This window comes from Saccopteryx leptura, chromosome 3, assembly GCF_036850995.1.
Source record: "Saccopteryx leptura isolate mSacLep1 chromosome 3, mSacLep1_pri_phased_curated, whole genome shotgun sequence".
Taxonomy (NCBI): Eukaryota; Metazoa; Chordata; class Mammalia; order Chiroptera; family Emballonuridae; genus Saccopteryx; species Saccopteryx leptura.
In genome coordinates, this window is record NC_089505.1 from 89,031,729 (window position 1) to 89,045,641 (window position 13,913).

Sequence of the window (13,913 nt, forward strand, 5' to 3'; positions counted from 1 at the left end):
AGGGCAACAACTAGAGGGCTTTGCCTAAGTAAGTAACACTCAGATTTGTACTTTTAAAAGATCAAAGGCTCCAAAGAGATAGCAAGAAAAGATGCTTGACATCATTAGTCATTAGGGAACTGCAGTCAAAAATCACTTCACACCCTCCAGAATGGCTATAACAGAAACACAGATAACAGTGTTGTTATCAGGGATGTGGAGAAATCGGAACCTTCAAACACTGTTGGTGGGACTGTAACATGGCATAGACATTTTGGAAAACTGGCAATTCCTCAAAATGTTAAAACACAGAGGGACTATACAACCCAACAAATTCACTCCTAGTAATATTTCCACACAAAAATGTGTACATGAATGTTCAGAGCAGCATTTTTTATAACTAAAACGTGACACTAATCAAATGTCCATATACAAACAAATGGATAAATAAAATGTGGTATAGCCACATAATGGACAATTACTTAGCAATCAAAAGGAATGCAGTACAGAGGTACTACAGCAAGGACAAACCTTGAAAATATTATGCTAAGTCAAAGCAGCAAGTCACCAAAGACTGTATGATTCCATTTCTGTGAAATGTCCAGAACAGACAAATCTACAGAGACAGACAGTAGATAAGTGGTTGCTTATGGCTGGGGAATGGGAGTGACTGCTAATGAGTACAGAGATTCTTCTGGGAGTGATTAAATGTTCTAAAATTGATTGTAGTGATGGCTGCACAACTGTGCAAACATACTAAAAATAACCAAATTGTATACTTCAAGTGGGTAAATGGTATGGTATACAAATTACATCTCAATAAGGCAGTTATAAAACAAAAGATCAAGAGCTACAGTGGTGAAGAAACTTTGGAAGGCCACAGGATATGAACTGGCAGCTAGCTGGCTTGGAAGCTGTCAAGTATTGATAACTCAGGAGAAACCGTGGCCTGAACTAGGGTAATGGGACTAGGAAGAGAGAGAAGGAAAAGAAACAATACTTGGTTAGATAGTGAAGAGAAAGGGGAGTCCACACTATGCAGGGTTTCTGGCTTAGACAGTTGAGCAGCTCTTATTGAAAGAGAAAAACGAGGCCCTGGCCGGTTGGCTCAGTGGTAGAGCGTCAGCCTGGTGTGCAGGAGTCCCGGGTTCGATTCCCGGCCAGGGCACACAGGAGAAGCGCCCATCTGCTTCTCCACCCCTCCCCTTCTCCTTCCTCTCCGTCTCTCTCTTCCCCTCCCACAGCCAAGGCTCCATTTGAGCAAAGATGGCCCAGGCGCTGAGGATGGCTCTATGGCCTCTGCCTCAGGCGCTAGGATGGCTCTGGATGCAACAGAGCAACGCCCCAGATGGGCAGAGCATCGCCCCCTGGTGGGCATGCTGGGTGGAGTCAGTCTGACTGCCTCCCCCTTTCCAGCTTCAGAAAAATGCATTAAAAAAAAGAAAGAAAAATAAAAAGATCAAAAGAGAAAAACAAGAACAGACATGTTGGCTTAGGGGAAATTCATTGATTTTCTAAAGTTTAATTATATTTACAAAAGTTGTATAAGTACTCGGAGAAGATTTTGTTAAAAGAGGCTGTAAGTTTTTGCAGTCGGTCATTTGTTTAATTTTTAAATACAATTTCATGTTATGTTTACAAAAGAAACTGGATGTTTAAAGAGAATTAAGTGTTCAATTTTAATTAATCAACTAACATCAAAAGCTATATATTTGTCTTATACTTTTATATAAAATGTATTGAATACATAAATAGACTAGTAAGATTTATAAATTAAATTTAGGACTTAAGGAAAAATTGGTATTACATTTTCTGATCTTATTAATAAATTGACTATTAATTTTGAACACCAATAACTAAGTAGTTGGGTATCACTGACATGTAGTCTTAGTCACTAGAAATCAGCAGTTCCAATTTGATGGCTTCTAGTTTTTCTCTGTGAAATAGGAAGTAAAGTCATCTGTTCAAAAGGTAAAATGGACAACCTGACTAGGCAGTGGCACAGTGGATAGAGCGTCAGACTGGGACACAGAGGACCTAGGTTCAAAACCCCAAGGTTGCTGGCTTAAGCATGGACTCATCCAACCTGAGCACTGGCTCACCGGCTTGAGCCCAAGGTCGCTGGCTAGAGCAAGGGTCATTCACTCTGTGAAGCCCCCTGGTCAAGGCACATATGAGAAAGCAATCAATAAACTAAGGAGCCACAATGAAGAACAAATGCTTCTCATCTCTCTCCCTTCCTGCCTGTCTGTCCCTCTCTCTGTCTGTTGCTTAAAAAAAAGAAAAAAAAGAACTTAGATTAAAAACAAAAGAGGTAGGAGAGATGGGTGGTGACAGAAAGGGGAACAGGAATCCTGCATCTAATGAATAGCTGAAATAAAAGTACAGTGCCGTCCCTCACCTATCGTGAGGGTTAGGTTCCAGAAACCCCTGTGATAGGCGAAAATCCACAAAGTAGCAAGCAGCCTTATATATTTTTTATTTTTTATATATATTTTAAGGCTTTATAAACCCTCCCCACACTCTTATAAACCTTTCCCACACTGTTACCTTTCCCACACATATTTTGCTTGTTTTACCACAAAAATAATTAAAATAATATATAAAAAATACCCATATACCGCAAAATCACACGAGATAGCAAAAAATCCACGATACAAAATTAGGTATATACAATGTAAAAATCCGCAATACAGTAAGACAGCAAAAAGGGAACCACAATATGGCGAGAGACGCCTATAATGGGAAAGGGTGGGGAAGGAGGGAATACAGAAGGACCAGCCAACTCTGTCACAGGCCTACACAGGCCTCCTTTGGAGTACAGAAACCATGACTTCATAGAGATATGCATCAGCTAAATGATACCTTTTTCTTTACAATTACTTAGCATGACTTGCTTCCAAATAATGTTATGTGGAATTGGTTACTCTGAGGTAGTAACAGAACATGTTTCTAGAATTTGATTTTCAGCCATAATTTAAAGATAGAAATAACTGAAAGGAAAACCATTTACATAATATATTTAAAGAAGAGTACTTCTGCATTCTAATCCTGACCACAGCAAAAAATCATCTCTAGTAAAAAAAAGTGTAAAATACAATTCTATTGCAGAAGATAATAAAAGCAGTATTTACTCATTATACTTTAATATCATTTCCAGGTCTTTTATCCTGTCTAACCCCTAAGTCAGGATTCCAGACTAGTGTCGTCCAATAGAACCTTCAGCAATAGTGGTAATATTCTGTATCTGTACTGTCCAACAGCAGCTACTGAGCTAGTGTGAATGAAGATCTTAATTTTTTCATTTAATTTAAGTAGCCATATGAGGCCAGTGGCTACCATATAGGAAAGTGCAACAGACTTTTTTATTAAAGAAAATGAAGAAATTTATAGGCCCAACAATCCTACATTAATATAACACAAAAGAGAAAACAAGTATGTAAACTCACTCAGCCATTCTTCAATGAATATTGCCCCTGAACAGTCAGGTTCAATTCTCATGATGCAAGAATTCTGAAGCCTTGTCTGACCGGTGGTGGTGCAGTGAATAGGGCATCAGCCTGGGGTGCAGAGGACCCCAGGTTTGAAAACCCAGGGTTGCAGGCTTGAGTACGGGCTCATCTGGCTTGAGTGCAGGTTCACCAGCTTGAACAAAGGGTCGCCAGCTTAAGTATGTGATCATAGACATGACCCCATGGTCACCAGCTTAAGTCCAAAGGTTGCTGGCTTGAGTCCAAGGTCACTGGCTTGAGCAAGAGTCAATGGGTCGAGCAAGGAGTCACTGGCTCAATTGAAGCCCCCTAGTCAAGGTCTGTTATGAGAAAAAATCAACAACTAAAGAGCCACAACAAGCTGATGCTTCTCATCTCTACCTTCCTGTCTGTCTGTCCCTCCCTGTCCCACTGTCTCTATCTCTCCCACAAAAAAAAAAAAAAGATGTCTACAAGACTTTAATATTATGAGAACTGTTCATGTTGCAAATACTGTTTTAGGAAATGATACAATAAACAATTTAGCACAATTTTCTAATACTTATAATGTAAAAAAAGATATCAAAAGAAGAAAAGACACCAAAAAGCCAATAGAGGTTATCTCTATAAATTTCATGAACATAGCGGTTTCTATTGTTTTATACTGAAATATATACTCAATAACAAGTAATAAAAAACTATTTATAGAAATACATAACAATGTAACTACAGTTAACAATACTTTATTATATATTTGAAATTTGCTAAGAGGATTATATCCTAAGTGTTCTCACCACACACACACACACACAGAAAAATGGTAACTCTCTGAGGTGGTATGTTCATTAGTTTCAATGTGGTGATTATTTTACAATGCATATCAAATCATCAAACTGTATATCCTAAATATATAGAATTCCTAATTATATCCCCAGTATAACCTATTCCTACACTGACCTGAACCTTAGTAATACTTCAAATATTTTGTTCTTAATATATGATACTCTTGTTTACCTTATCCTTTTCAAAATATTGTAATAAATAACATTTTACAAAGTACACTTGAGATTCCATACGTATCCAGGCGTACTTCCACTGACTAAGTAAACATCTGGTCAGCATCTTTAATACAATATTAAATAAACAAAAAAGATTGTTGACTAAATGATCTTTTTAAGTTTTTAAATATTTTAAACTCCAAAATGTCACTACTACTTAACATCTCAGTGTAAAGATCTACACATTAAACATCTGTCTAAATATAGATGCCGTTCTCTGATGGCTGGCCTGTGGTGGCCCAGTGGGTAAAACATTGACCTGGAATGCTGACGTCACCGTTTCAAAACCCCAGGCTTGCCTGGTTAAGGCACAAACAAGAAGCAACTACTTAAGAGTTGATACTTCCTGCTCTTCTCCCAACTCTCTTGCTCCTCTCTCTAAAAAACAATAAAGATAAAATCTTTAAAAAAAAAAAAATACTACATTCTTTGAAGTTACAGCTATAACATGAAATTACATTAAATCATATCTAGATGGTATGTCTTTCATAACAAATCTCACCCAAAGAAAGCAGCTGCTGAAAATAAGTTACCATTCTCACTATTAATTAGCAGCAAAAAAAAATATGGTCACTGTAAAAGAACAAGCACAGCATCATTTCCAGAATATATATATAACACATCAAATAATGTTCTCATTCACATTTGACTTTCAGAAATCCAGTATTTTATATCTTTAAATTTGTTCATGAAATATTTACAATATGTAGTCAAGTATTAGAGAAGATAGGGTACACCAGGTACTCACTACCCAGAGTAACAAATGTTGACATCTTGTCATATATATAGTACTTCAAATCTATTTTTCCCCTATAGCAATTAATAAAACATTACAAATACAGTTAGATCCTCTCCATTCACTTTTTTTTTTTTTTTTTTTTTACAGAGGCAGAGATAGACAGGGACAGACAGACAGGAATGGAGAGAGATGAGAAGCATCAATCATCAGTTTCTCGTTGCGCGTTGTGACTTCTTAGTTGTTCATTGATTGCTTTCTCACATGTGCCTTGACCGTGGGCCTTCAGCAGACCGAGTAACCCCCTGCTGGAGCCAACGACCTTGGGTCCAAGCTGGTGAGCTCTTTGCTCAAGCCAGATGAGCCTGCGCTCAAGCTGGCGACCTCAGGGTCTCAAACCTGGGTCCTTCCTCATCCCAGTCTGACGTGCTATCCACTGCGCCACCACCTGGTCAGGCCCTCTCCATTCACTTTTTAAAAATATTTAGAAAGGATGAACTAGAAGGAACCAGGCTTCTGGGTTCCTAAATTTTTTAAAACTCTGTAACACATTTTTATTATGCTGATTAAACTCTTCACCAATTCATTGTATAAATTCCAGCCTGCAGCAAAAGCTTACTATTGTTATATGAACTTAACTATAATAAATAACCTTTAAATATATATATATATATTAAAGATATCTTCAGAAAGACTATCTAAATGGGTACCTTTATCATCAACCTATATTACTAGCATTTTGGTTGACAGTTTTGTTTAAATGATTCCTTAGATTTTCACTGTCTGATAAAGGAAAACACTAGCTACATGTGGCTTATTGAGCGCTTATGATGTGCTAATCCAAACTGACACATGAGTACAAAATGCACACAGGATTTCAAATGGTTAGTATGAAAAAATTTTTTAATTCATTTTTATATTATTCACATGTTTAAATATGTTTTGGACATATTGGGTTAAATAAAATATCTTGTTAAAATTAATTTCACTCTGTCATTTCTTAAATGTCGCTACCATAAAATTTAAATTACATATGTGGCTTGTAGTTAAAGCTCACATTATAATTTCTATTGCAAAAGGCTGTCCCAGATACATCAAAGTAGCACCAGAATAAGAACTACTATTTCAGAATCAAGACTTCGAGAAACATGCAATGGCTGAAATGGTCAAAATGGTAGAGTTGTGGTTGTTACCTCAGTCGTTACCTAGGTGACTTGAGGCAGAAGAATACTATTTAGGGAAAAGCAGGACTCCCGGGTTATCCTTCTACATCACCAGAATACTTTCTTTGCTCCACTTCATTTTACTCACATGCATCTGGAAAATTCCTCTCCTAAAGAAGTTATTTATTTATACAGTAACTTAAACAGACTGAAAACAGAACTAATACAACTGATTCACTCATTTAATATTTCTGTTAACTGGAACTAGAGACACAGTGGTAAATACTACTGTGCCTGGCATTCTGGTGTATATGGGAAAGTCAAACAATAAAATAGTTAACAAGTTAAGTAAAAAACTCATTTCAGGCCCTGGCCGGATGGCTCAGTGACTAAAGCATCATTTTGGCGTGCTGAGGTTGCAGGTTCCATCCCCAGTCAAGACACGTTAAGAGAAACAATCAATGAGTGCACAACTAAATGGAACAAGTTGATGTGTGCTCTCCCTCTCCCTCTCTTCCCCTTCATCTCTCTCAAATCAATGGAAAAAAATATTTTAATAAAAAATTTAAAAACTCATTTCAGAATAGTGCTTTGAAAAAGTCATGTGAAAGAAGTCCATAGTCAGTCTTTCCAGTCCAATTCTATCTTTAGAATCAGCTTTTAGAAGCCCTTAAATGCTGCAGACTCTGAGATTTATTTTAGGAGTGATAAATTAGTTATTTCAATGTGTTCATTTTCTGTGTAAATATTTTCAATCACAGCATTCTGAAAAATACATGTACTGTTCCCGAGGACATCACACAGAAAATGCAAGGCAATTTATGTCACTGCCATGACTCTCATAAAACTATGTGCCCAATTTGGCTTTTAATGCTTAATTAAGAAAATAAAAAGTGAATGCCCTCTTTCCTTGAAGAAAGGCCAATAAGAATATCTCTATAAACATGACGAAATAAGTTCCAAATTGTCAAGCATCCAGCATTTTTAATATAAATTTTCTGGTTCAGGAAATGACAAAGACCCAGGCTGACATGATCAACTCTCTCTCTGAAAAAATAATCAACTCCAAGAACCCTGAAAGTTCATGGTACAGATAAAATGTACATGTGTGTGGCCATAGATACACAGCTGAATTGGCCTCCATAAATTATGTGCCAATCAGGTCTGGGTTTAAAAACAATCACCCAGTGCTGTCTACTCACATGCATCCACCCACCAAAATACTGCTGAACCATTATGAACCACACTAATTTAAATACACGATACACAATTGGATGAGAAAAACAGTAGACATTAGAAATGCTTGATAATAATGATTCAATCAAAAAATAATAATTAGATTCAATCAGTAAATTATAGCAAACTCATATAACAGAACACTCCACAGTTATTAAAAATAATTCTGAAAGTTTATTGGCATTTAATCATATAAAAATACTGATTTTACTAAATATGCAGTCATTTTATTTTATTTTTTATTTGTTGATTTTAGCAAAAGAGGAAGGGAAAGGAGGAGAAAAGAAGAGGAGAGGGGAGAGAGAGGGGGAGACAGAGAGATACAGACAGACAGACAGAAACATCAATCTGTTCCTGTATGTGCCCTGACCAGGGATTGAACTGGCAACCTCTGCACTTTAGGACAATGCTCTAACCAACTGAGCTATCCAGCCAGGGCTGAATATGCAGTAATTTAAAAAATATATCTAATATAAACCATTTTTCAAATGTATTTATATAGTATCTGTAGGAATAAAGTCTGGAAGAATATATCAAATACCTAACATTAACTATCTATGGATGTTTATTAGTTTGTTTTTTTAATTTTTCCACTGATTAGAGAGAGAGAGAGGGAGGGAAAAAGAGAGGGAGAGAAAGGGTAAGCAGGTTGGGGGAAGGGACAGACAGAAAGAGAGAGAAGCAACAACTCGATGTTCCACTTAGTTGTTCCATTTAGTTGTGCACTGACTGATCACTGCTCATTCGTGCCCAGACGGGGGAACCCTGCAACCTCCAGGTGCCAGAACAACACTTGATCCACTGAGCCCAGGGCCTGGCCAGGGCCCACTTTCTATTTTTTAACCCTGTTTTCTGATTTTTGTGCAATGAATACTTACTACCATTTCATATAGTGAGAAAAACATGAAAGTTGTTTAAAGCCAGTTACAAAATAATATATATATATATATGATAGCAATGATATTTAAAGTTAATGAGATAAAAAGAAAAGGTAGTTACACAAAATAAATACCACAGTGTTAGTACAACAATCTATAGATAGTCCTCCCCCCCCCTCCCCCATTTCTAGAAGCCTTTAACATTCATGCACCATCTTCCTTCTCACCTGGGTCCAACCACAGTCAAGGTGAGGACAAGAGGACACACCCCTCTGACAGCCAGACAGCCGGTTCCCATGTATCCTCATCACCCATGACTCCAACTCACTCCGTGAAGCCAACACAACCACAACATGCTCCCTATCTGAAACCACTGGTTCAGGGTGTTCTGTTCTCTTACCACGGGCCTCAGTCCTGAATATTCCAATACGCTTGTCCTCCAGACTCAACAGAGCCTTTCGTCCTGTGATCGTGTTTCTTTCTGTCAGCACTGTTCAGATTTCAATTCTACTTAATCTTAAACTCACTGACATCCTTCATTTTGGTTAAACTCCTTAAAAGCCACACCCAACCTGTCTGGCCTGTGGTGGCGCAATGGATAAAGTGTCAACCTCAAATGCTGAGGTCACTGGTTCAAAATCCTGGGTTTGCCTGGTTGGGATACATATGGGAGTTGATGCTTCCTGCTCTTTCTCTTTCTCTCTCTCTCTCTCACTACTCTCTTTAAAAATGAATAAATTCTTTTAAAAATTTTTTTAATTAGAAGAAAAATCACGCCCAATCTAGAGTACTTCAACAACTTAAGAAAAGAATCAAACCAGAATTATTATTCTATTTATATAGAGGAGAATCATGCTATACCTCATCTGCTCAAGAAGATAATCAGAGTTGCTCAAGTACTACTGGCATGCACTTTAACTTTTCAATGGTTAATTTTCCATCTCCTAATTTTCCTCAAAATAATTTCAATATTCTGAAAGAGCTGATTTCCATGTGCACTTGCTATTTAATCCTCATACCTCCTCTCATAATATTCATCTCTCCTCTCAGTTTTTAAAAAGATTTTATCTATTGATTTTATAGACAGAGGAAGGGACAGTGAGAAGTATCAACTCATAGTTGCTTCACTTTAATTGTTCACTAACTGCTTGTCATATGTGCCTTGACCAGGCAAGCCCAGGGTTTCGAACTGGCAACCTCAGCGTTTCAGGTCAACGTTTTATCCACTGTGCCACCACAGGTCAGGCCTCTCCCATATCACCTGTATATTCCAGCACCAAACATCAAATATACATGGTTAGTGTTCAATAAACATTAAAATATCCGAACTCTCTTATCACTTATGCTTTATATTAACTCACCTAATTCTCACAGCAATCCTACCACATAGTACAATTATTATCCCTATTTTATACATAAGAAAACTGAGGCCCGGAAATATTATGTAATTTCCTCATTAAGATAAAGTTACTGTTGCCAGAGCTGAGATTTAAACCCAGGCATCTCATCTTGACCAGGTGGTGGTGCAGTGGACAGACAGAGCATTGACCTGGGACACTTGAAGACCGAGGTTAGAAACCTCAAGGTCACCAGCCTGAGCATGGGCTCACCAGCTTGAAAGCAGGGTTACCAGCTTGAGTGAGGGATCATAAACATGACCCCCATGGTCACTAGCTTGAGCCCAAAGGTCTCTAACTTGAAGCCTGAGGTTGCTGGTTTGAACAACAGGCCCCTGGCTGGGCTGGCAACCCTCCACCCCCATCAAGGAATGTATGAGAAGCTATCAATAAATAGCTAAGGTGCCGCAACTCTAAGTTGATACTTCTATCTCTCTCCTTTTCTGTCTTTCTCTCTCTCTCTCTCTCTCACTAAAAAATAAATAATAATAAACACAGGCATCTACCTTCCAAGTATATGCTCTTAACCATTATGTCACAATGCCTCTCAAACCAAAGACAAACTTTTGCTTAACTGAAAAATCTTTCAGTTAAAAACATGGTTAATAATTTCAACATGATTTAAGTAAACATCCTACTTGTATATAGTTTTTATACCAACTGTAATAATACCAAAGCTCTTAGTATCTGCTTATCATTCAAAATACAGTAACACACTATTTTCACACACCACTTCTTATATAAATTTTCTAAATTATTTTCACTTTAAATGTCTAGTGACTTTCTAAATTTTTCCATTCTCTTGAAGTTCTTCTCAAGAACATCTTGTTCTATTTGAAATATATAATGCACAATTTATAAAATTTTTTAAATAAGTTTTCCTCTTTCTTCCCTCTAAACAACATCAATATTTGACTTTTCTCTTAAATATGTTCTCTTTTGCTAAATATTAAAATAACATCAGAGTAAAAAATTAGAACTACTTATTCTGAGTGAAGTCAATAAGCACTTCAACCTCTGATGGAATTCTGAGTGAAGCAAGAAAGAAAGTTATCAATATTTTATCTGTTAACATTTACACTGCAATCTACTTAATACAGTATGTTATATTAGCGTTTCAATTTCTGGAAGGTACTGGCTTATCTAAGAAATCCAGATGTTATCTTTATCCTCTCAAAAAATATATATACTTTCAAGTGTCAATGAATATTTTCTTATGTTTTATACCATTAAAATTTAATAATGGAACTGTGAAAGAAAATTATAAAGAGGAGGGAAGGAGAGGACCTATCTTAGGTTCAATTTTTAAAACTTCTTAAAAAAAAATATGGGCCCTGGCCATTTGGCTCAGTGGTAGAGCATCAGCCCAGTGTGTGGATGTCTCGGGTTTGACTCCCTGTAAGGGCACACAGGTGAAACAATCATCTGCTCCCCACCCCTACTCCTACGCCTCCTTCTCTACCCCTCTCCCACAACCATGGCTCAAATGGTTTGAGCAAGTTGGCCCAGGGCATTGAGGATGGCTCCTTGGCCTCGTCTCAGGCACTGAAATAGCTCAGTTGCAGAGCAACGGAACAGCAGCAGCTCCAGAGCAGAGCATCACCCTGTAAGGGCCTTGTCAGGTGAATCCCAGTCAGGGTACACACAGGAGTCTGGCTCTCTGCCTCCTTGCCTCTCACTTAATTATATATTATATAATATATAATTAATTTTATATATAAAATGGGAAAATAAAACAAATGAACATTTTATTTGAATGAAAATTTTAAAATATATTGTTTCAGACAGGTCGCCCTAAAATTTTAAAGAAAGATATATGGCTATGATAGAAAAAGTTTCAACTACCCAGACCTCAGTATAAACCCTAATCTGGTATTACTAGTGGTAAGACCTCCCTGAATCTCCATTTCCTCACCTGGAAATCAGTAACAATATCATCTCTCCTGTGCTCACTTTGGCAGCACATATGCTAAAAATGGAAACTACACAGAAGATTAGCATGGCCCCTGCGCAACAATGACACGCAAATGATTAACTCAAAAGAAATGAGTCCAAGAACAATGCGTAACATTCAATAGCAAAACTTGACATTAATTTTATTATTATTTTTTGGGTGTGACCAACAGAGACAGAGAGACAGAGAAACAGGAAGGGAGAGAGATGAGAAGCATCATTTCTTCTGTTGCAGCTCCTTAGTTGTTCATTGATTGCTTTCTCACATGTGCCTTGATGGGGGGGGGGGGCCTCCAGCAGACTGAGTGACCCTCTGCTCAAGCCAGCCGCCTTGGGTTCAAACAGCTGAGCCTGCGCTCAAGCTGGCAACCTTGGGGTTTCAAACCTGGGTCCTCCACGTCCCAGTCCAGTGCTTTATCCACTGCGCCACCACCTTGTCAGGCGTGACTTTTCACTATATAAATATTCATATATGGCCATCTGAAATTAAAACAATGCTGAGTTATACCTGGGGAATATGTGCTAATGTTACTTGCATTTCCTTCATAAACCTTAAATGTTCTGAAATCAACTATTTAAAAAACCAATAATACCTCTCCTGAAAAATGGGTTATTAGAAGTAATGAGACTACAGAAGCTAGATCATTCCTCTTCCTGCAACCCCTTTTTATATTCAATATACTAAGCAAATATATAGAAAAAAATTAATTCACCTGAAGTATCAGACATTATACAAAATTTATCTAATGTATAAATCAACATGCCCAAAAATATTGCGGGTTCAGGTTCATATCACTGCAATAAAGCAAGTAACACAAATTTTTTGGTTTCCCAGTACATATAAAAGTTATGTTTTGGCCCTGGCCAGTTGGCTCAGCATTAGAGCATGGCCCAGCGTGTGGAAGTCCCGGGTTCAATTACTACCCAGGGCACACAGGAGAAGCGCCCATCTGCTTCTCCACCCTTACCCCTCTCCTTTCTCTCTGTCTCTCCCTTCCCCTCCTGCAGCCAAGGCTCCACTGGAGTCAAGTTGGCCTGGGCACTGAGGATGGCTCCATGGCCTCTGCCTCAGGTGCTAGAATGGCTCTGGTCACATAGGAGCAACGGCCCAGATGGGCAGAGCATCGCCCCCTAGTGGGCATTCCGGGAGGATCCCAGTTGGGTGCATGTGGGATCCTGTCTCTCTGCCTCCCTGCTTCTCACTTCAGAAAAATACAAAAAATACACACAAAAAAAGTTATGTTTATACAATATACTGTATTCTATTTAAGTGTGCAAAGTACCTACCTTAAAAAACACTTTATTCCTAAAAAATGCCAACCATCTGATCCTTGAGTAAAGCAATCTTTTTCCCTGGTGGAGAGTCAGTCCTGCCTCATATTGATGGCTGCTAACTGATCAGGGTCATGGCTGCTGGAGGCTGAAGTGACTGTGGCAATTTCTTTTAAAAAGACAATGGAATCTGCTTCATCAACTGACACTTCCTTTCACCAACACTTTCTCTGGAACAAGTGATGCTGTTGGATCGCGTTTTACCCACAGTAGAACTTTTCTGAAAACTGGAGTCAGTCCTCCCAACCCTGCTGCTGCGTTATCAACGAAGTTTATGTAATAAATCCTTCGTAGTCATTTCAACAGTCTTCACAGCATCTTCACCATGAATGGAGTCCATCTCTAGAAACCCCTTTCTCTGCTCATCCACAGAAGCAACTTCTCATCCATTCAAGTCTTACACACATTACCATGTTTTAAAGCAATTCAGTCACAACTTCCAACTCCAGTTCTAATTCTGGTTCTCTCACTGTTTCCCCCACTTCTGCCGTTACTGCCTCCACTGAAGTCTTGAACCCGTAAAAGTCATCCATGAGGATTGGGATCAACTGCTTTCAAACTCCTGTTAATGTTGACATTTTGACCTCTTCCCATGAATCATGAATGTTCTTAATGGCATCTAGAATAGGGAATCCTTTCCCGAAGGTTTTCAATCGACTTTGCCCAGATCTGTCAGAGGAATCACAATCTATGGCTGCTATAGCCTCACAA

At 38.1% G+C, this 13,913-nt stretch overlaps 1 protein-coding gene and 1 non-coding gene across 3 annotated transcripts in view; one reads left to right on the forward strand and one right to left on the reverse strand.

The window, feature by feature from the left end:
- Positions 1–13,913, reverse strand: part of RERE (arginine-glutamic acid dipeptide repeats) — a 422,789-nt gene that overhangs the window by 370,823 nt on the left and 38,053 nt on the right. The window lies entirely within an intron of this gene.
- Positions 11,863–11,968, forward strand: LOC136402001 (U6 spliceosomal RNA). Its single transcript, XR_010750912.1, has one exon. It is a non-coding gene; the product is annotated as a U6 spliceosomal RNA (small nuclear RNA).